This window comes from Haliotis asinina, chromosome 13, assembly GCF_037392515.1.
Source record: "Haliotis asinina isolate JCU_RB_2024 chromosome 13, JCU_Hal_asi_v2, whole genome shotgun sequence".
In the NCBI taxonomy this organism is placed as follows: domain Eukaryota; kingdom Metazoa; phylum Mollusca; class Gastropoda; order Lepetellida; family Haliotidae; genus Haliotis; species Haliotis asinina.
Window position 1 is genome coordinate 28,660,481 of NC_090292.1, and position 24,647 is coordinate 28,685,127.

The following is a 24,647-nucleotide window of genomic DNA, read 5'->3' on the forward strand; positions in this document are numbered from 1 at the left end:
TATTCTGTGACTGACTTTGATTTGTCATGACTATTACCCATGACATACCTATATTACGCGCTTCCGCATTTGGGAGTTGACTTTTGTGATACTTTTATCACAGGAACTTTTGTTGAACGTTTGAACGTGTTTTGAGGTGTTTTGTTAGTTAATCATCTCAGCTTCGACTTTTAATAGGAGAATGAAAACTTGAGGCGAGTGTGAGAATCGTCATGGGAAATTTATCGCATTCCTAACAACAGTTACAGTAACTGCATCGCAGACTTTGACTTTACAAGTTCATGGCACGCCAAGTGCTTATACGACAAGTGGCAGAATAAAATCACAGAACACCAGTCCAGTGATCGTATTTTAAAACTTGCGACATATGTGCACAAACCTGCTTGTGCGCGCGCACGCACGCACGCACGCACGCTCACACACGCACACACGCACACACGCACACACACACACACACACACACACACCACGACCCTCCTAGTACATGTGTATAAAACTAACGACCCCTTCCCCCCAAAAAAACAAAACAAAATGGATGTAGTGCGGTAAGTCTATTAGGGACGCAGAAACGTGTGATTGTGAGTTCCGATGTGTCAAGCATCATGTCCGAGTCTTGGATCACCTCGGGATATCCTCCAACATTTAACAGAGGAGTATGGTTTTATGCCACTTTTAGCAGTTATCTAGCAATATCCCAGTGGGGGACACAAGAAACGGACTTAACACATTGTACTCATGTGGGGAATCAGACCGGGTTTTCAGCGTGACGAGAGAACGATGTAACCATAAGGCTACCCACCGTCCTTTAATGTAATTTTATAGGTGACTTTTAGTTTCATCCAAAAGGTAGTACTGGCTCAGATGTCAACGGAATCTGTATGGTTCCCAAGTTGTGGGTTTCTTTGTTTTTCAACTGAGCAGAGTGAGTTTAGTTTTACGCCACACTCTGCAATATTCCAGCTATACGGCGGCGGTCTGTAAATAATCGAGTCTCGACCAGACAATCCAGTGATCAATACCATGAGCATCGATCTGCGCATTTGGGAACCGATGACATATGCCAACAAAGTCAGTGAGCCTGACCACCCGATCCCGATAGTCGAGTTCCATGGCAAGCATGGATTGCTCGAGACTTATCCTACCCCGGATCTTCTCGGGTATCAACGGAGTAGAATATCCCTGTCATGTTTATGGCGGTGGTATGTACAGTTTGGAAACTCTGTAACTCATCCAATAATATGATGCTAATAGCATCATGACGAGCTCTGAATATTTGATAACTGGCATAATTGTTGACGGACACTGTTTCTTTACTACTCTATTACATACACGTTTCCATTAGTTCTTGCATGTCTTATGCTGGAATACTGCTAAAAGGAGCATACAATACATGATACAGGAATGGCAACAGGAAAATCGGTTTTCAGCTGAAACTTAATATTGTGTAGTCGAATGAGGGTTCAGAAGATTTACAAAATGTTTGTTTGAAATAAAATCGGAGATTCCCCATCCCTGACCGATAAATGTAGTCTCACCATTGGCAATTTACTTCGTTCAAAATTTCCTCTTTTCACCAAGAAGAAAATGGGTACCCGACGGGGTACTGTCAATGGACTGTAAAATTCTACTGCCCAAGAGGCAGCTTGGGTTGTAAAATGCATCAAAATGGGATAAAGATGCGTTGTTTGTGCGCACTTTGAACTTACACCTTTGTTATGTAGAGTATTGCGTGGTATAAAAGTACCCTCTTTAATTAAAAAAAAACACTCGCTCATTTGAGCCAAGGTTTTGATTGTTGGCTTATTCAGTCAAAATAAATGCCTGTGGTGCATACCAAACGCACGAATTAAACTTCCTACTCTGTAAACGATCCAAGCACGTATTTTTGACCCAAATGAAAATAGTTATGCAAGAAAAGACGGCTGTCGTCCCGCGGTGCACATTAACACGTCCTGCACGGGGAGTTCGGTCTCATGATTCGAATTCCTGTACCTGCACCTTTCTGACACATTTTACTAACCATAATCCAACTGAACTGGTACACACGACCAAGAGGTAAACCAACAAACCGTCGGAGGTTAAAAATAATAATAAGGCATTCAAATAGCTTACCGATTTTAAAACATGTAGTAAAGAATTGTGAACAGTGTACTCATTTCGTAATGAAACTTTATCTTTTGATGTTGGGTCGAATGGTTAAAGTGCTCCTCACGCAGATCCCATCTCCCTACATGGCTAGACCATAACGTGGGGACCCAATTTCTGGTGTCCACCGTCGTGATATTGCTGAAAACGCCGGGTAAAACTTTACTCAGCCAATCATTTGTTGTGTTTTTCTGATCCCGATGACAGAATACAATTTAATGTATTATATTTATTTCTCTCATCTCGACATATAATTACATATTTACAATACAATATTTCATTGGAGCATCATAACTGCTTGGTAATATTAAATCACAATTCAAATTGCATGCTTTAAAAGACTGTACAAAATAACAATTCGTGCAATCATTTGAAAAATATGTAGATATATTTCATGTGGAGTGTAAACATAGGTTAAAACAATTCAGATTTAAATTAAAATATTGCACTACGCCTGTTAAATGTTTATAAAATATGACATTGTATGTGACTCTTCAGGGAATGCCTATATGTAAACCCCTTCCCACACTCACTACACTTGTAAGGTTTCTCTCCAGTGTGACATCTCATGTGTTTCTGCAGGCTACCTGATTCTGTAAAACCCCTTCCCACACTCACTACACTTGTAAGGTTTCTCTCCAGTGTGACATCTCATGTGTTTCTGCAGGCTACCTGATTCTGTAAACCCCTTCCCACACTCACTACACTTGTAAGGTTTCTCTCCAGTGTGACATCTCATGTGTTTCTGCAGGCTACCTGATTCTGTAAACCCCTTCCCACACTCACTACACTTGTAAGGTTTCTCTCAGTGTGACATCTCATGTGGTTCTGCAGGTTACATGCTACTGTAAACCCCTTCCCACACTCACTACACTTGTAAGGTTTCTCTCCAGTGTGACATCTCATGTGTTTCTGCAGGTTACATGCTACTGTAAACCCCTTCCCACACTCACTACACTTGTAAGGTTTCTCTCCAGTGTGACATCTCATGTGGTTCTGCAGGTTACCTGCTTGTGTAAACCCCTTCCCACACTCACTACACTTGTAAGGTTTCTCTCCAGTGTGACATCTCATGTGTTTCTGCAGGCTACCTGATTCTGTAAACCCCTTCCCACACTCACTACACTTGTAAGGTTTCTCTCCAGTGTGACATCTCATGTGTTTCTGCAGGCTACCTGATTGTGTAAACCCCTTCCACACTCACTACACTTGTAAGGTTTCTCTCCAGTGTGACATCTCATGTGTTTCTGCAGGCTACCTGATTGTGTAAACCCCTTCCCACACTCACTACACTTGTAAGGTTTCTCTCCAGTGTGACATCTCATGTGTTTCTGCAGGTTACATGCTACTGTAAACCCCTTCCCACACTCACTACACTTGTAGGTTTCTCTCCAGTGTGACATCTCATGTGGTTCTGCAGGTTACATGCTACTGTAAACCCCTTCCCACACTCACTACACTTGTAAGGTTTCTCTCCAGTGTGACATCTCATGTGGTTCTGCAGGTTACATGCTACTGTAAACCCCTTCCCACACTCACTACACTTATAAGGCCTTTCTAGTGTCCCACATTTGTGTCTCACTAAGGACTCTGAATGTTTAAATGTTCTCCCACATTTGAGACATGACGCCAGTTGCACTGATTTAAAATGATTTCTACTAGCTTCAATATTTCTATGAGTATTTTTGGGGACCTTTAAATCAACAGAGGGTTTTGTTTTTACATTTTCTTGTCTGCTTTTCTGATTTCTCCCATCTACAGTAGAGAGTGGTACGAAGATGAATCCAGAACCCATCTTGAAAGTGAAATCTCTGACAGTGTATCCATACAACTTGGCCATGGTGCAGATCTGATCAGTGACTCGGCCCTCGTGTTTGTTCTTCATGTGCTTCCAGAGGTAACCAATCGAGTTGAAACTCATATAACAGGTATCACATGGATAAGTATCTGTAAGGTTAAAAACATGAACATTAAAACATAATAACTTCCCTGACAACTTTAAAGCTGCTAAATTTTATGAGCAATGCTGACAATTTAGTACATAACAAAGGAACTGATGCTGATACACCATTACATATAAATATTGCAGTAGTGCTCAACATAGAGTAGAATTCATTCATACAAAACAAGATATTGAAAATAGTTTCATTTACTAATTTTAAAACTTTATAATATTGTTTTTCTTTTAATTCTTTCAAAAGAATTCTTACTGAGGAAAACTGATGTTGTGTTTCTTGGCAAAACCTACCACAGAAAATACTACCTGGAATAGCTGAATGATGCACTTTCATTTCTCTTCTTATCCCCAAGTCTCGTGCATAATCTTGTCCGTACCAAACCAACAGCTCATGACCTGATGTAAACAAACCATCACAAGAGTTAGTGGGTTAGTGAATTTAGGTTTCACACCCATGTCAGTATCATAATGGCATTACATATAAAGCTCAGGGTAGCCTCCAGTTACATAAACAGTATAAAGATAGGTCAGCATTGAACTACCAATGGTTGTGTATAATGCAATATACATTTTAAAAAATCATACTGCAACATATTTTTCTGTGCTAGAAAAAAAATGATTCCTTTTAATTTATATGTTTAACCTAAATTCATTTACAAAATGTTTACCATTAAAAAACAAAAACAGCTGCTGTAATTTCTTCTAACTTCACTACTATGCTACAAATAGGACCTATATACAATATGTATCCTATAAACAAATCAATAATCTTTTGGGAAATAATTGATCTCTTCTGGTTTGGTTATGTTTAAGATAAGCAACAATTAGTGTTCTACATTTCGTTTTGTGACGTAATAACAATTATTAACTCAATCTTCTGTTAGTTCAAATATATGACAATATGTGCCATTTCAATAAATGCTCAATATGTCAAAATTCAATGAAATGCAGAATAGATTATTTGGATCTGTAAGTTCACCTGGTAAGATTGGCTTGTATGATCGATAATATATGCTTCCCTCGTACTGATATGCTGTCACATTCTGTTCATCCTCTGTCCGTGCGCAGTTCACAAATCTCATCCAGTTGGCAGTTTCCATATTGGCAGCATCCACAAAGTGAGAACCACGACCATCTACACAGATCTGAAACACATCAGCTATCAATATCATACAAGACAAACGTGTAACAAAAAACAAATACTGTCACATTTAGATTTGAATGAAATTATGGGGACGACATATTATAACATCTGCATAATTTCTGTGAAGGTGATTTTTCAACACGACTATACAGGGTTTGAAAAGTAAACCTGCTCACATGACAGCTTTTACTACAACATTTTTCCTGACAAATTGATCACAATCATATTTGTGCATCTATTTTGAATTAGGCTGACACTTTTCTCAGCAGAAACATTCAAAACTTCTATCGAGAAATAATTAAAAAGTGAAGAAGTGAGCACAGCTGAAATACTTCCCACTTAGGGACATGGAAAAGACTACTGATGTTGACATATTTATAGAATGTTACAAGGATCAGCAGCTCACAAAACTTTCTCCTTGAAATAACCCTCTATCCGATACAGCAATACAGGAAATGAAGAAAATTTAGGGTTAGTTGATCCATGGAGGATACTCCACCATGATAAAATGCAATATACATGGTGCTAAACAAATCCCCTTAAACAAAGTAGACCTGACTGATTTCAGAAGATGATCTGTCCTTGACCAAATCTCCATCAATATGTTTTAGTTACAAATCAGATCATTCATGCATATCATTAGAATTCTTATCAGCCTAATGAGAGAGGTCCTGGATATTGGAAATTCAATACTACTACATAATAATAGTTATGAAACAATAAGTGACACTTCAAATGGGATCAAAGACATAATGTCCAGACAATTTTCTATAAATAAGCAAAACCTTTTTGAGCTCTTAAAAATGAGAATAAGAGTGAAACTACTTCTTACTCAATCAAAACTACAAAGAACAATCACACACACATGCACACGTGTGTGTGTAAAAATAAAGAAATAAATTTTCATTTCAAAAGTTAGGTAAAATGCATCATGCAAATTTATAACACTGAAAAAAAACAAGCAAACAAACAAAAAAAGGACTATGTAACTTTATGTACATGTCCATGTTAGATAACAGTTTTGCTATGTACAGATGACAGCAATAATTTATGGCAACATCAATAAAAAATTCTGAAAAACCTTTCAAATAGCAAAGGTGTATCAATGGGTCATGATTAACATTGTGTGTGAAGTTTGGTGAACCTGGCATGTAAACTTTAAGAGACATGTTCTGGACAAAGTTTCAGGACGAAAGGATGGAATGAACGCTATACACCCTGTTATTTCGTAGCAGGGGTATAATCGTGTTGTTACATTTGACCACAAGTTCATTATTTTGAGATAGAAGATCAAGTCATAGTTGTTAAAGGTCTTTTGAATGTATACGTGAAGTGCTTGACCATTATTTAAAAAAAGTTACAAAATCAAACTGCAAATTATCATTCACAGTTCTGCATTTGGATAACAGATACTAGTCTCCAAATTTTAAAACTAGTTACTAACTACTTCCAAAATCAATTAATCTCTTAGTGCACAAGAAAATCGTAAAATGGAGCCAGAAACCAGCTCAGCACTGGAAGTACTGCCTATAGAGACTTAAGGCACATCTTGTCTCTGGTTCATTACCTGCCAGCAGTATCCAGAGTTGTGTGCCACATCAGCATCTTTAATCAGGTCTCCCTCATACGGACCAAATCTTGTGCGTGCTTGGAAGTCAGTGGTGGCAAACACTCCGAGACCAGCATCTGGGATCGAGGATTTTTTAATCTCCAGACCTGGTGGAAGTGTCTTTTCAGCTCGTTCACTCTTCTTGCTTGGAGACAAAACCTGCATTCGGAAGCAAGAACATCACACATTAAGTATTTATTACCCCAGAATAATATATTACAGAAATCAGATAGAAAAATGATGCCTCAAGACTCTTATAAAAATGCCATGAAATAGGTTATGAGAAATAGAAAAGGAAAATGAAAGACAGAAGGATGGAAATATAGTTTCCGTTTTCAAACTCTGTCAAGGCATTTATGTCCCGAAGACACACATCAAATTAGATTTCACTATCCATACTGGTTTCTGAGAAAATCTATCCCCGTCATCTGGGACAGGAGGACAGACAGAGATCAAAACATTATCCCCCTCCACTTTGCAGTAGGGACAATATTATTTCTGGAATCAAAATATGTGAAAGGCCTCAATGGAGATGGTCTTGTTCATGTAACATATGTAACTAACAATATACCAAACAGCTACGCTTTAATCCTGCTTTATTAAAGGTCACATGCAACCAAAAACTCAAACATAATTAAAACACAGGTTATCAATTATTCATGACACATAATATACATTGCTGCTTGTAAAAAATACATTAACAAAATTATAAGCGTACAATCACAATTTGAAAGTGCAATATTTTGTACTTTGGCTTACTTCCCTTGAAACGAAGCCCTCGGGAGACCGAACCCAGTCCTAGCAGATGGGTGTGCACTAAAGTGTAACGACAGCTTCCGATTTGTTTCGGTAAGTGCATACCAAAAGGTACCAGAATCTGTAAAGTTGTGTTTTACGGTGCACATGACCTTTAAGGTTACAATGAATATGTCTGGGAGAAAATGATCGCTATTTTACCAGAAAATGCACTATTAATCCCTCCATCTGAATATACAACTATTTCCATGAGAACTGGAAATGTATATAATAACTTGTTTAAGTACCCTCTCTGTTTGCATTCCCTGCCCCTAAAGGTTGAGGGGAACATAAAGAAACAGAAGGTACAAGCAGGAAAACTGTAGTGTAAATGTGGTTGCGCAGCATAGAGAAAATGACCAGTCTTCTTAGATGCGAGCAAAGCAAGCGAAGGTTGGCAATGTACTTTCCTCGCTTTGATCTGAAAGATATTTTTCATGTCAAAGTAAAATATTGCCACCATCAAAGGCATACACCCATTACGTCACTGGGTTGTGCTCTCACATCTCCAACCCCATGTTGAACAATTACTCACATGAAATGTTCATGTCAAGTGAGGAAACAGGAGTGTGCCTTTGATTTGTGCTACAGTTTACCTGTGCATCAACCCATGGACCTAGTGAAAAATGTATTTATCTTACCAAACACATCATATTATTTCTGAACTGACTAAAGCATGGTATAATAGGTGTAAAGGAGTAGGTGACAGCCCAAACACTGCTAACACAGATTCTCACAGACAAGATAAATCATTATTTCTAATCTTGTTCAATAATCAGTTTCGTTTTGCACAGAACACATGAAACACATATCCAATATGAAAAAACGGAACCTTCACAATGGCTAATCCCTTCCAACTTTTTTTTTGAAGGGATAATTTAAAGTGTGGCATTGTGAAAAAAGTGTGGCTATACCCTTTAATGATTCAATTGAACTTAAAACATCGCAACAATTATTCAAGAAATCAGTAATACATAAATCTGTAGACATCAGAGCTGGATTTCTTGAGTACTATCACAACTTGCCAGAAGAATTCCCATTCATTTACATCCAGGACCCATAAACTATGTTATCATCCAAAATGGGACTGCCTGTATTGTCCACTGTCATTCAAAATGACCATAACCATGTTAAGCTATGACACTACGGATACCCTCAGAAAGGTTTGGTGGGGAGCAAAAATTTATTTTGATTAATGTGAGTTGGTCAAATTAATAGCATTTTCTCTGAAATGGATCAGCCTGTGTCTTATTTGCAAACTTTTTGTTGTTCTTCACACCAAACTGGGAAGATTTTCTGTGCCATTTCAATATTTAGATCTTCAAAATCTGTCTTATCAGCATTATATACAATAGACTTCACTGTCTGTACAAACCTGAGTGTCTAAGATGACTACTAGTGGTCCATGAACAGGACAATCTCCTTCATACTCCTTGTTGCATTCTTCACAATCTGTAACATAATTCTAAGTTCAAAAACTGATGATCTATTGGTGTTGGTTAAGAGTGGAATAAAGTTTAAATAATTAAAGATGCCCTAAAGTAGTAAAGTCAACACTGTTTTCTTTCTCCATTACGAGCAAAACAAGTGTTTGCCACTAACATGGCAATGTGAAATAGTCAGAAATTGGGAATTAGAACTTTGACAATGGTCCATTTTCAGGATTATTAGCCATTTTCTGAATATAGAATGGGCCCCTGCCCTTGTATCAATAGTAAACTTCCAAATTTGAAAGGTCATTTTCATTGCAATGTGCAAAATGGCCCATGGCCCCTGCCTTTCCCAATGCCTGAATAGTTATAACACATCCACTACTTTTCACTTTTTGCTCACACACAAGATGCTTGAGATGACTGGTGTCTGGATATAACCCAAAGTAGGCTGTCGACGAAATCGAGGATAGTGGTTGCAACGTTTTATGGAATATTGCGTTAACATAAGTTCAAAAAGGTGGCAAAATGTTGTGGTCCTACTGAAATGAGATCAAGGTCACTCAAATCGACTGGTGTCTGCCTAATTCCCCAATGTAGGCTGTCACCAAATTTGAAGATATTCGGTACTCCAGTTCACGAGATATCGCTTTAACAAGAGTTTACAGAGTGGTCAAGGAGTCGTAGACCATGAAAATAAGGCCAAGGTAAAAAAAAATTTCTGCTGCTGTCTGCACAATCCCCAAGAGTAGGTTGTCACCAAATTTGAAGAAATTGGATATAACTGTTCATGAAAATTAGGTTAAGACCAATCAACTTCCTGGTCTGCATAATCCCCCAATGTAGGCCTGTCACTAAAATTGAAGACATTGGGTACAACAGTTCTTGACATATTGCGTTAACAAGAAACAGGATGTATGTACGTATGTACAGACGCTGCTGAATACATAGTCCCCCGTGAGATGAGTGAGTCCTCATAATGATCAAATTTTAGCAGGGATTTGGAAAGGCAGGGACCTTGCACCATTTTGTGCATTAGAATAAAAAATGGCCTTGTAAAATGCTGAAATTTACCATTGATACATTGATTCATAAAATGGCTAGCAATCCTGAGAATGGCTCAAGGCAAAGCTTTCTATCCTAATCCCTGATTTAGCAAAAGCTAAGGCATGGGCAAATCAGCCAATCATGCTAATAAGCAAACAGCTAACTGATAACATCTCTACAGGTACAAAATGTCTACACTAATGAATGCAAGTTTGAATGAACCTTCTGAAACAGATTATTCACATAAAGACAGAAACACTATTATCATATTTTTTTTTATATTATATTATTGTTAAAGGTGACATGCAATACTACATGCAAATAAATAAATAAATAAATAAATAAATAAATAAATAAATAAATAAATAAATAAATAAATAAAATTAAAAAAAGAACAAACCTGGTTTGAGCAGTTGGGTGTGTGCACTTTTTTTGGGCGTGCACTTATGTGTAACGAAGACTTTTCATCAACTGCTTCATTTGCCAATACGCAGAAGGATCATTGTGTGTATATAGCAATGATCTGTTTGACTGACATTTCAGAAGAATGGCGAGTAATAGGAAAGAAAGATTTGTTTATGGATAACATATTCTTTCATTGTATATGATGCAACGTTTCAGTATGGATTCATATACCACTGTCAAGCATAAGTGATAATGGTATAAGAATCCACACAGAAATGCCACATCATAGACAATAGAAGAAGCTGTTATCCATAAATGATGTTTAGAGAGATGTTGTTTTTTGTATATACATGCATTTCTGTTTGATCCAATCAGCGTATATTGAGATGGTGAACTGCTGCATGTCTGGAAACAGTTGTTCATTCAAGTACAAGGCAGAACTTGAATCTGACAATTTGAGTTTGCAACAGTTTCTGTCCGATCCAGTCATTCGGGGAAATGTGTACAAGTTTCACACCTGCTTCGCTGTAATTACATGATGTGACAGAGACAGGTGCATGAGCCATAAATCAATGTATTCTGTTTGTGGTACATAATCCGATACTTGTTGAATTCAAATCGCATGTGGTCAATGACTGATATTGTGTATTGCCTACTGTCATTTGGAAATGGAGGCAGACACCTAGGTGTCAATAAAACAGACACTGAGTTTTGTCAGCGACAAAGACAGCTTGCTGGGATCTGGGAAGAGAACTTTGACAATGGGCCATTTTCAGGATTATCAGACATTTTCTGAATTTAGAATGGGCCACTGTCCTTGTTTCGATAATCAACTTCAAAATGTTTATGGGCTATTATTTTTATTCTGATGTGCAAAATGGCATATGGCCCCTGCCATTCCCAATCCCCTTTTCCGTTTCCATAGACATGTATTAATGCCAATGCTGCATTCTCTAGAAAACCTGGTTTGCAAATCTGTATGTATGGGACCAGTGTATATTTATTACTGAAGACCCAAGATCACATAAACATCTCTTGTTCTCCAACTTCAATTGTATTGACAATCCTTGCATCACTTTCTGTGTTTGTACTAGTTTCCTGGTTTCAGTTCTGCAAAACTAATCACTGGCATGCACTAAGGGCACAGTGTAGCAGGTGTGGTGTAACCACTTGCCCCTCCCCCCAGCGCTGTGGGAAAATTTGTGAATTGTTTCAACTGCAATTTTGCGGCCATTTTTTCACTGCACTATCTTTCAACTTTACAAGTTGAACTTGCATTTTTGATGACTTGTTTCTGTAAGTCCATACCGAAAAGGTATCAGAATCTGCAAATTTGTGTCTTGTGTTACATGTGACCTTCAACGGCAAAGTTTACTAGATAAAAATACATCATGAAAGACTGAGATCTGATCTTGTGAAATCTCGCTTTCCCCATTGGGGAAAACAATTGTTGACATGTTATCATCTAATAAATGTGACTTTAATCTAAACAAATTGTATATAGATACCCATTTTCTTTCAACCATACTTTGTTTTGAGTGCAGTATGTTTGTGATTGAATAAGGTAAAGTAAGTATTGGACTGACAAGAGATTAACATAAACCTGAGCTTTTATGCAAGTTTCACCCAAAAATGCATCTTACCTGGGCCTCTGATAAACATTATTGAATGACATTTTGAGAAAAATTAATAAACTAAATTACAAATATTAGTTGAGATACGCAAAGAACATGATATGGAAGATTAACGTGGACACATCCCATGGTCCTGAACTTTTGAGCATTGCAACATGTAAAGTATGCATTTTCAAGTTTCAAACTTCAGGTTTTCATCCACAAAACGTAAGACACATAAGAAAACATTCGACATATTTCTTTTACATTGGTTACAATGAAGGAATTAAAACTCAGTTTGCAAATGTTTCTTTGTATGCACTGCTTAAGTAATGTCACTGCTCATGGTGAGCAGTGAAACTCACAAAGAAAATGATCATCATCGGGGCCTTCCATCCTCATGTAGTTCAAACCAGGTCTCGGTCGAAGTGGGTAGGGGGTGCTGACAGTCTCAGTGGCTACTGGTTTAACAGCTGTCTGCAACATTTACTTCTGTATACATCAATAGTTCAGGTAAAATCCTATACCCATGTAAGTCAAGCTTTCAGGGCAAAAGAGAGACTGCAATTTTTTGTAGCTATTTTCAAGTTACAATATGAAACCATGTGAAAAAGCAGCAGATCACAATTTTGGAAACAAGCAAATCAAAACAAGTTTCTCACCATGCTAAATATTATTATTTTGGGTCACTAGAATGGCCAGAGACCATTATATTTTCACTGGCCAGAATGTACTGTTGGATCAAATGTTTTTCATCCTACTTATTTCATGACCTCCTCAGTAATGTCATCATTTTGGAAACAAAACAAAATTATTTTGTTTTGAGAGTAAGCAGTAAAACAAGCATGTTTCCTTAACTATCATACTATATTCCTTTTTCGTTGGTGTTCTTAAGATGTTACAGTTTTGCATGAATAATGTTCCAAAAAGAACATTATTTAAACACAGAATCGTTTCCCAATGAAACTGCTCCAAGTTAATTATTCCATGTAAGAAAACTGTCCAATTGGTTAATTCTACTACAAAACACATATTCTTCTGACAATTACACAGTATAATGTAACCCAGTAAGTATTTACAGTTTTCAATGTGAATTTGACCCATTTAGTACTTAAATGTAATACGCCATTGCAGCCATCTTGAGTCCTGCAAGTCAATATCAGTAATAAAGACAAGCAGGTAAGCACATGCCAAGGAGCTTCCCGATTCACTCACAAGCTTAAGACTACATGTGAATGCTAACAGCCAATAGCAAGACTCGTAATAGTCTCGTATAATATTGCTTTCTCTTTCACAAATATGTTTACCTGGAAGTTAAACACTAAGGCCTTTTGTTTGCTGGAGATGGTCCCTACAGCACAAGTGACCTAACAAACAGGTGAAGCAGAAATCAGGTCCCATTGTTTCACAAGTTGAATTAACAAGTGTTGGAGAACATGTGTATTGGTGATTGCTGAATAAACACGCTAAGTGTGAAACCGAAATAAGATGGGAGTCACTGATGAGTCCGACACTGAATTTGATGGATTCACGGCAGCTGACCTGTAATTCTGCTACATCAATGTCACATAACTGTACAAAGTAAATGACTTGAAACTTGTACTTCAACTTTGCTTATATCTTACAGGTGTCAATTTCGCGTCGCACCGTTTGAACACAAAATGGCAACTTGTTTTGGGGTTACTGGTATACACCCGTCAAAGCTAGAAAAAACAACAACGCAAGACAAACTCGTATTTATTGGATGTGTGCTGGTAATGTGCTGTTGTTTTGGTGTAATACGCTCCACAAACCTTTGTATAAAAACAACAACACATGACAAAACACTTCTTTATTGGTGCTGGGATGTGTTTCATCCATGGTTGCATTATACACATCATTATATATGATTAATCCTCGATTTTGAAGGGGTGTAGAGGGAGGTCGCATTATATGCCGGTATATATACGGTAAACTTTGAGATTGACCAATCAGAGCACAGCTTATCAATTGCATACCATTTAACTTTTACCCATGCAAAGGTTTGTACCTCAACGCTTCCGAATGCTATTTTCCTTCAGACTGGTTCTGTGTGATGCACATCGAGCATGTCACAACAGTGGCTAACAGTCGCTGAAAATTAGCGTTTTTCACAATATTCAAGGATGTCAGCTTGTGGAGATATAAAGCTAATGGTAACCATGTCAACAGAAACCAGTAAGCATATATACTGGAGTTAAACTATCAGTGTTATATACAGATTTTCGTTTGCTGAGAGATCATTGTCAGTGACTGGTGTATTTTAGCAAGTCCCAACAAACCCTAAACAGTAGCCGTTCTGATTGGTTGAATCCATTTAGACATCTTGCATTTGATTGGATGGTCATAGGTTGTTCAATGGTTATGTGATGTGACCTCCTACTAGATTTTGTTAGACTCCATGTAGGAGTGTAAAAGATCAACACAGGGGCTAAGCTTACTTCGACTGGTTTTCTAAGAGCCCTATCGACACGGGTCATTCAGACAGTGAATGTTGACAGGATGGTCGATTGATTTAATAAACAATTACACATTTACAAATGTGTTATAAGTTTGTTCTTTACTTCTTAAAAAAATACATAATATAAAAACCCCTACATACCTAGAATTAATTTATGTAATCGGAATCATAACACTTTTTCTTTTATTTGACCTCATGACCGCATGTTTATACCAGACATGAGAATGAAAAATTGTAAAAAAAAAATCCACTGAAAACTCAAACTGGTCCAGATGAGTCAATTGCCAGACGAGTCAATGTCTTTTAGACGATCATCATTTTCACCTCGCTAGATAATGGTAGCCATTTTCCCGCTAAAATGCTGCTCACCACAAACCCAAAGGTATGGCAATTCACTCCTTATACATTACCACTAGAACAGGTTAGTGATTGTGCCATATACTAAGAACTGGGGTTCAGAAACTCAACACATGGCACAGGTTTCGCTCTCCACATTAGAAATATAAACTTCACACACAGTTAGCAAACATTTCCGTGATTCACAAATGGCGCTTCCCTTTCGACATTACACCCCCTCACCCCACCTCAAAGTTTTATTGCAAATTTATATCATCTCAGAAATGGTCAAAATGACACCAAAAACACAGAAATCTGCGGATTCACAGATAATTCTCATGTCTGTTTTACTGATATACTGCAAAATACCTATTTCCAAAAAGGGCTACAGATATCTTTTAGGGTTGAGTTATGAACTGGGTATCCTCATTTTCCACTGAGTAACCAACTGCAGCCATCTCACTCAAACTCAATTGGGTATTTTACCATTTTCCATTGTAAAATACATTAAATTTTAAATTTTGGTTTACACGTTTGTTTTCATATTTGATCTATAACATGAAAAACAATAAGAAATACTGCAAGTTGCCACATTCAAGTGTTGAAATAGAACCTCTCAATATACCTCAGTCATGCTATCTATCCAACAGTATGCGAACTAATATTTGACAATGTTGTGAACGCATGCAAGATCAAATTTATTGAGTACTTACAAAAATTTAAGCATACTTGCAATAGGCTTAATAGGAGCTGCGTTTTCACACCAATATCATAACATAATTTACTCAGGTGTGCGGCTGATCTGTACCTCTGAAAAGAAATTTGCTAATTTCACTGGACATTTGAGGGAAACAGCACAGGACTTACCTTGACACATGGGACTTTTTTCACCTGCTTCACTTTTTTCTTTTTTGGCTCCTCTTTGACAGGATACCTGAATGTAGCCACTGGCTGGACAGCTGGAGTGTTCGACATGACAGATACAAACAAATCAATACTAAAATCTATCATTACTCATTGATATCCCACTATCATCGTTAGAAAGTAACACTAAATAAACATTGTTAATAATTCCTGACTTATCTTATTCCCATCCGAGTACACACAAATCAAGAAGATATTACAATTACAACTACCGCATGGTTGAACCTATACCAACAATGTAGCATTACAACATACCGCAATTACCATCTTGTGAGTATCTTTTTAACTCCAAGACACTTTCATGGAGTTTCAAGGACACACTATGCACTAAGCAACCAATTTTTTAAAAAATATTGTAATCATCACTAGTCCTGAATCCTGAATCATATCTAAATTTCTCAAGTCTCAAGGTCGCACACCAATATCGATTTCGAACCCTGATGCTTCATTTTTTTTTTTCTAAACCTTGTCCACCCACCTCGGCTACTTTTCCTCTGTGATGCTGGTATCCATTCCTCATCACTATCAGAGTCCTCAACAACTTTCTTTACTCGCTTCTTGCCTTTGGGTCCTCGCATGAAGTCAGGTTTGATGACTGGTAAACCTGACCAAAGGAAAGTAAAAGTGAATTTTACTAGGAAATTCGACAATAAAGAATATTTTGTGAACCCTTTTCAAAGGACCAATGACTTCCTGTGGCTTGTATGGGAATCACAATAACTCCATGTTTTAGAAGCAGAAGCAAGCTTTTTGAATGGAGTGATAAAGAAACACACCCTTAAATAAGCCTTCCCTTATTGCCATTTCCTCAGGATGAAGCAACACCATTTAAAACCATGTTTCATCACTTTTATAATGTTTCCAGTGGAGATTCACTAAAATCAGAAGACCCTTTCCTGTATTGGTCCTTTGGACCATGGACACATTTTGCCAATGTTAAAAAACCCTAGTTTTCCCCTGATGTTTGGTGTTTAACACCACACTCCAGCTGGGTAATGGCAAATAATAATAATAGTAATAGTAATAATGAAGACAAAGCAGTGATTAACATCATGAACATCCAAATATAAAACTGACAAACTGTGACATGCATCAACCAATGCAGAGTGAATGAATGTTCATTGTCACAGTATGATGTCCCCATTTGTCAAAACACGTATTGTAATACACAGTAGCGATGTTTTCATAGTAAATTACCTTGAAGGGCGGTGATTTCAGTCCGAAATCCGAGTTACATGAAGTCCGAATTAGTTAGCCTACATGTAATGATAACTTACTTAACTTCTGCCGGGACCAACAATTTGGTCCGATTTATATAGAAAACAGAGTTACTTAGGGTCCAAGTAAGACAACTTCCACTGTATTTGTTACCCCATTTTTGTGGTTTTCATCATGCTGATTGACCAGTGAAGGTCTCTGGGTAGAACAGGCCTTCAGCAACCCATGCTTGCCATAAAACTAAAGGGCGACTATGCTTGTCGTAAGGCTAGCTGACTTGGTTGACACATCATCAGTTCCTAAATGCGCAGATCAATGCTCATGTTGTTGATCACTGGATTGTCTGGTCCAGACTCGATTATTTACAGGCCGCCACCATAGAACTGGAATATTGCTGGGTGGTTTGGTTTTTGTTCAACAAAATCAAATCACACCCTGGCAAATGTTAAAGAAGAAAGCTTATTGCTACAGTATCAAACACATTATTTTGATGCTGACAAAGTAAGGTTGCTGTGTAATGAATGCTGTAATCCTTCATCTTAAATATGGAATCTAATAAAACATCATCCAATAATGTATAATACCTAAATCATCTCATAGTTTCTCCTCATATTCTCCTATAAAACACTTTTATTTTGATACTGACAGAGTAAGGTTCCTGTGTAATGAATTACCCTATAATCCTTCATCTATAAGATGGAATCTAATAAAACAACACCAAATAACGTATAATACCTAATTCAGCCATCATCTCATAGTTTTTCCTCATATTTCGTAGTCGCAACTTTTCATAATCCGACAAGGTGCTCAGTTCTGCCTTGGTGAAGAACTGATCGATATCATCACAAACTTTTTTCTTCATTATAGCCTTGTAGTCAATGGGACTCTCACCATCTCTGTGCAAAGCTGGAAGGATCTGAAGTGTAAGCAATTCAAATAAACACTGGGCTCGATTTAAGAGATGTTAACCTACTTGCACCTGGAGCGACTAAAGATAAAAACCTCATCTCACCAGTAAATCTAGCTGCACTGCTTTTGCTGCAATACATAGATGCAAATATACTGAACCACAAAAAAAAAATGTTGCACTGATAGTGGTTTCTTGAAGCATTGACTCTCAGTAGCAATATAAACAGAGGATTGAGCTCAAACGTGACAATTATTGTCAACACATTTGTGGAAATCACACCTAAGAGTTCACACAAACAAAATCACCCGAAATGGTATCACTAAGATACCCCTATGACATTATTGTGAATGGTCTCCATGGACATGAATCATCTGTACTTGGAATGAATTAGCTGGTTGGTGAAGGCCATTTGCTCTTGGGTCCATGCACTGCGAAGTACCTAATCAAGTCCAGCTGCAGTTGTCAGCTTTGGTTGGAGGTCATTCAGTCTACTTTAAATCTCGTCCCAAATGGTGTTCTATTGGACTTAAATCGTAACATTTTGGCCAACTTGCAACTGTCTGAAGAGTTTGTCCCTCTGGTCTCTCGTAATTTGTGTCATGGCGATTTTGTCAAAACATAGTTCAAGCAAGTTTGGGAATTTCTTTCAATGGTAGGGTTGTCACGATATGCACATGCATTTTCATTTTCATAAATGACCCATGAAACCTTTTACCATGTCTGCCTCTTTAGGTGCGTTCAGTCAAAATTGCATTTTCATCAGAAACCACACTGATGTTGGTAATAACTGTCAATCTGGATTGAACACCATGTTAACAAAAATGATACAATCAAAATAAAAACACCATTTTGCATTTGGTTTTGACATGACATTTCTTTTGTGGTTCAGTATATTTAGATGTTATATTCAGAAGTTTTCCCGCTAAGAAATTGATTTTCACCCTGTACAAGTTAGATTAATGAGTAAATTGCACTTTGTAATATTCGGTTGCACCAATGCAAGTTACAGAGCACTAAATCAAGCCCAGGAACATCATGGTAGGTAAAATTAACTCTGACATACATATAATATGAGACCGAACATCTCTATTTCACTAAATATGTTTTTCACTCATGAAGTGATGATTCTGTCACTTTCTGCTGTAGTGGAGGATGCCACAATACATAGAAATCTATTTTCATATTTAACTCTTGATCATGGTTTGATTTTTTTTTTCTCTTAAGAACTCTTATTTTAATTTTCATCTTGAATCATTTTTCTTTTTTAAATTCATGAAGATAATACAACTATATTGCTAAAACAGGGATTTATCTGGACCTGTTCAGAATCAGCTTTTTGGACCCTGCTTCACAGATATGACACTAATTATTCCCACTTCAGATAAGACTACTAGCTATTAGCTTACTACTTGAAAATCCTGAAAACATCATCAAGCTGACAAGGTAAGGATGTCATCTGTGGGACAAGTCCACACCATGCTACACCCATACATGCAGTGTTAATAAGTTGTTATTTGTAGCAAGTGACACTTGTTTGCTGTTTAGAAATCTTATGTTTATCATCATATAATGTTAATAATTTCAATGCCAATTATAAGAAATGTCAAATCTGAAATGTTTATTCTGTGGGTCCTGTGAATTTTCAGTGGGTCAGACAGACATCTGAAACTTACAGGACCCAATGTCCTGTTACTTTGAAAAAAACATCATGAACACTGTACATGTACTTCATACAGAATAAAGGATCAATCTGTTTATATTTGACTACAATGCAACAAACCAGTGCTGATATGTGTGCATAATAGCAGAACTGGATGCATCCAAAAGAAACTAAGTTTTGTTCAGTTTATTCAATATAAAAACATAGCCTGCCAAAGAGTTCATTCTGAAGTGTGCTGTTTCAGGTCACAGGCATCATTTAACGTTCCAGCTATGAACAATCAAGTATGGACTACGCAATCAAGTGATTGACTTCATGAACATCAATCCAGCTAAGTATGAATCTCTTGGTCAGAATTTTTTTTCTTTATAAGAAGTATAAGAATTTTCCTGAATATGTAAGTTTTTTGACATAGTCTGTTAGTGACACTGACACTAACTCTGGTTGTATTTTTTGCCAGTTTCAATGAGGGAGTATAGTTTTATGCTGCTTTAAGCAATGCAATTGTTGTGTCAATGCTACTGGGCCCTTAATTCAGTTTAAGTTCATTTGCTGTTGTTTCAAAACTACTTAGTTAAATATTTGCCAGTTAACTGCTCATTGCTGATTGAATATAGTCATTTCCTTAGCCTTGTCCTTTTGTTGTCATTATTAAGCAATCACATTTGAAGCCACCTCCTAAATGTATGTCCAGGACTCCCTCCCATGGCACCATCACTACTAAATTTGTATGCACCACGGCAAACATTAGATAAATTTGTCTTTATTAAGTCAGGTGTATAAAATACACAGCAGGCTTACAACCTGATTTTATAGTCAGCCCTGTGGGCCAATACATGTTCCATGGGTATATATTTCACCATGTCACTGACTATGATTGATTGAAAATAGTTTACAATTGTGGTAGCTAGACAATGTATGTAACTGTATGTATAGTTTATGATCAATCAAACCATAATTTCTACAGATCAGCCTACCCTTTCATCCAACACTAAACATGATTGGTCTAAACAGGGATAATCTACAACAGTCTCCCTGGTGTTAAGAATGCTCTCAGTGACCAAGTCGTTTTTTGTTAAATTTACTGTTGCGCATGTTTACTTTCCACAAGGAGTGCTAACAGCATGAAGAACATGTAGAGACCACTCTTGCCAAAGATACTGACCTTCCTGACTTTGCCTGTTTGTCTCATTTACATGGCACTGACACTAAATGAATCAACAGGGATATGTTTAAATCTACCTCACTATAAGTAATTCTTTGAAAATAGTATCTTAACACCTTTCCAGCCAGCCCTACTTTTGAATACAGGTCTGGTTACAATGCCAGCAGCATTTTCACTTATCAGACCAGTGGGCTTCCTACCTTTATTCAGGAGTTTCATACACTGATTAAGTTGGTGACATGTTTCACAATTGTTCATAATATCATCGAAAAAGCAACCAACTGTCATGGTCTTTCTCATCCGAAAACCCATGACCCGAGGATAATGGCTTCAATTCATCAATTCTGATCTTGGTTTTAGTCAACGAAGCAGCTTTCTAATGAAGTCTGTAAATTACTTCCACAAGCAATTTCATGCAAATAAACTAAGTAATTCAAAATTATACCTGTAACCAATAACAGAATCCGATTAGTGCCCAACAAGTAACATGGGCCTGGGATTGAGAAAAGCAGGGCAAAAAAAAAATGGTACATCAAAATTTTTAGGTTTTCTATTGATACAAAGGCAGTGGCCCCTTCAAAATTCGGAAAATGACTAATAATGCTAAAAATTAAAATGGCCCATTGCCAAAGTTCCCTATCCTAATCCCCGATGGCGTATATTAACAAAATCTAAAGAGGCTTCAGCAGAAGTTATTTACTTACTGGTATGTCCATGACGGAAGTTCGATACTCAAAGTCAAAAGTCGCAACCTGAAAAGTGAACATGAAGATCCTTGTTTCAACGTAGATCATACATAACAAACATAATTACATTTGGTTATTACACAAAATCGAAAGGCAGAAGCCAGCACCGAGTACTAACAGGCAACATGGTTACGGCAGTGTTGCCAGTACTTTCAGAAACACCTTTACAGGGACTGGGAAAGGCAGGGGCCATTTAGAATAGAAAATGGCCAACTAAAATTTTAAAGTTTACTACTGATACAAAGCAATGGCCCTTTCTAGATTCAGAAAATGGCTAATAATCCTGAAAATCGACCACCGTCAAAATTCTCCATAACAAATCCCTGCTCATGTTGCCAAAGTACTGTTCTGAAATCTGCCATAGCACAAATGCCCAATGCCAGAATATCACAAAGTTATCTTAAACTTACCGAGAGCAATCGATCAAATCCAGATCAATAGCACGACTAAAGATTTTCTGCGTTCTCTTAGCAGTTGTCTCTCATTCGAAACAGATAACTGGGTGCTCAGTCACACCCTCTCGCAAACTTTCGTTTAAGAATTGATAGCGCAACAGAAAGCCAATGCCAGTACAGAGCAGCAGACGACATTGGCACTTCCGGTAACCAATTTCCCGCGTCACGCTCACGTGACACATCTTAAATGCGGTGGTTAATCACAGCCCATCAGTGCAACTTTGCCCTTTGAATTATGATTTTAAAAACTAAAGACAGGTTCCATAAATGGCACCGAGTAACATTCCTAGTTAAAAGCAATATTAACCTTTCTTATAAAAGCTGACAATTAACAGACGGAAATAGTGTGATCTTGTTTAATTTCTGCTAACAAATAACAGGGCTCGAAGATTAACTCGTTTTCGGTCTTGAACATGAGGAACCTACACCTATTTCTTTTCTTCAACTTAATTTTCTTTTCTTGCTTATGACACACCCCCACAGTAATTTTCGCGATGGAGGGTGGGAAGTAACGATGTTTCTTTCTAAACTAGTAAAGCTTACGGGGAGGTGGGGTATCCCAGTGGTGAAGGCGTTCGCTCGTCATGCCGAATGCTCCCGGTTCGATTTCCCACATGGGTGCGGTGAGTGGTGCCCATTTGTTCTGTCAGTCGTGATACTGCTGGAAAATTGCTACACGGCGTAAAACCATACTCACCCACTGACACATTATATGCATGCATCCATCCATTAATCCATCCACCCATCCATCCATCCATCATCCATCCATCCATCCATACACACACATACATACACACACATACATACACACACATACATACACACACACACATACATACACACACACACACATACATACATACATACATACATACATACATACATACACACACATACATACATACATGCATGCATAGATACATACATACATACATACATACACACACACACACATACACACACACACACACACACACACACACACACACACACACATACATACATACATACATACATTACAAATGGGGTAGCCTTATTAGTTCATTTTGTTGAAACCTGCCTCGAGTAGTTGTGTTTTTTTGTTTGTTTGTTTGGTGGTGGTTAACGCCACACGCAGCGATATTCCACTTTGTGGCGGAGGTCTGTAAATAATCGAGTCTGCACCAGACAATGTACAGTAACATCGATCTATCGCATAATGAGATATACATGCATTGATATCAAAATGCATGCAAGTCCGCAAACGTGACCATCCGATCCATGGGTTGCTAAAAACGGCGTGTGAGGTGCGGTGGGGTAGCCGTGTGGTTAAAGCGTTCGTTCGTCAAACGAAGACTGGGGTTCGATTTACAACACGGGCCTAGTGAGCGAAGCCCATTTCTGGTGTCACCCCACCTTGACATTGCTGGAGAATTTGCTAAAAGCGGCGTAAACCCAAGTTCACTCACTCACTCTAACCACGGGTCGTTCTCTCAGTGGATTAGATCGCTAATTGTCAGATTGTTTGCTGACTATTAAGTGAACCGCCCTAAATTTTTTTCGGCATAATATAACAGATCTGTAGACAACGGATCGCCTCTATCCGTACCAGGGGCGTTGGGGTAGTCCAATGGTTAAAGCGTGGCTCGTCACGCCGAAGATCTAAGTTTGATTCCTTACGTGTATGAAACCAAAGTCTGATGTCCACCCGCCATAATATTGCTAGAACTTTGATATGAACGTCGTAAAACTAAACACACTCACTGATTGTTCTTTGAGGAATGACTAGAATTTGTACTTAACCAAACGAGTGTAATCCCAAATATGATGTATATCGGACATTTTCTGAAAGGCATTGTCTCTTCACCATTTCAGTCTCTGATATTCAGAACAATAAATTCAAAATGACGTTTCTTTGCTTTATTTTATTTTATTTTATTTTTTTTCTTTGTTCATTGTAGGTGCAGTACCTGATCTCATAAAACTAACCTTTGCATTATTTTACATCCGCTTCATTGACTAGAGAAACTGTTAGCGTGTTAGTTGTTAAAAAATCCCAGCCAGATGGCGGTGGGCTGTAAATAGTCGAGTCTGGACCAGACAATCCAGTGATCACGAGCGTCGATCAACACTACAGGGATGCGATGATTCCGATATTTGCCTCTTAGCACAAGGGTGAGTCGCTGAAGGCCACCTTCATGGGTTATTCTGGAAAACGAAACGGTCGGAGTTAGTGAGTGAGTTTAGTTTTACGCCACACTCAGCAATATTCCAGCTGTACGGCGGCGGTCTGTAAATAATCGAGTCTGGACCAGACAATCCAGTGATCAACAACATGAGCATCGATCTGCGCAATTGGGAACCGATGACATGTGTCAACCAAGTCAGCGAGCCTGACCACCCGATCCCGTTAGTCGCCTCTTATGACAAGCATAGTCGCCTTTTATGGCAAGCATGGGTTGCTGAACGCCTATTCTACCCCGAAACCTTCACGGGTCCATAACTCAAGGAGTGTGAGTCCATTTTAGTTTAATGTTAATGACCAGCGGCTGACGTGATGATGTAATTCAAACTTGGTCCATGCAAGAAGCAAATGTACTGTACTGGCAAACAAGGATAAGTTGGACCGG

At 37.9% G+C, this 24,647-nt stretch overlaps 1 pseudogene; it reads right to left on the reverse strand.

Moving 5' to 3' along the window:
- Nucleotides 1-1,338: 1,338 nt before the first annotated feature.
- On the reverse strand, nucleotides 1,339-21,553 carry LOC137259492 (histone-lysine N-methyltransferase PRDM9-like; annotated as a pseudogene).
- Between the last annotated feature and the right edge of the window lie 3,094 nt (nucleotides 21,554-24,647).